Source organism: Melitaea cinxia, chromosome 5 (genome assembly GCF_905220565.1).
Source record: "Melitaea cinxia chromosome 5, ilMelCinx1.1, whole genome shotgun sequence".
Taxonomy (NCBI): domain Eukaryota; kingdom Metazoa; phylum Arthropoda; class Insecta; order Lepidoptera; family Nymphalidae; genus Melitaea; species Melitaea cinxia.
In genome coordinates this window covers 6,092,744-6,093,604 of record NC_059398.1, presented here as the reverse complement: position 1 = coordinate 6,093,604, position 861 = coordinate 6,092,744, and positions in this window count along the sequence as shown.

Below are 861 nucleotides of genomic sequence, written 5' to 3'. Positions count from 1 at the left end.
GCAGTGGACTGCAATAGGCTTGAATGATGATGATGATTTGAAAGCCAGCATTTGGATGGTTATCCCGTCATCTGTCGGCTTCACTAGTTTCAAGATGGTAATGAAACTATGTTACCCCTTAGTCGCCTCTTACGACACCCACAAGAAGAGAGGCGGTGGCTATATTCTAAACTGCCGTAACCCCACAGCATAGAAACTAATCAAGAGACCAAAAATAATTACATATTTGGGTTTCTGTTAAAATTCGAAGTTTTAAATTTAGTTTATAATTACATTTTTTGGCACCCGCTTTTGAAATCGACATTTTTTGTCACCTACTTGTAAACTAACAATAAATTTGAAAGAATTTCAGCTACAAAGCGATTTGATTCAAGGACACTAATTAGAAAATCATTAACAAAATGTTAAAATACACGTATTTGTTTTCATCTTTATATCTTACGATTCGGTTAGTGCCTTAACTAAATTTGACATTATGATTAAACCAATTTATATTATGTCTACCATGTAGGTATTACCTGGGAATTTTATAAAACTATGTCGCACGCAATGCCATTTATGGATTAAAGTTTATCAATTTTTTTGCAATTACAACATAAGTAAAATAGTGAGTGCATGTGCTATATATACTTCTTCTTGGTATAACAGTTGGAGAGTAAAAAAATTCGTGTATTATATTTTGGAGTGAGTTCCGTTAAATAAATTGCGAAATAGAAAAAACCAGAATCGATTTACTGTATACATTTGCAAAACTTAAGTATTGTCTAACTATTGGGCACGGCAAGTCTGATCACGCGATCGTAACACGTGTTAAAAACTGAATTTTAGCTAACAAAGTTTCATAATAAAATATATTTAAAC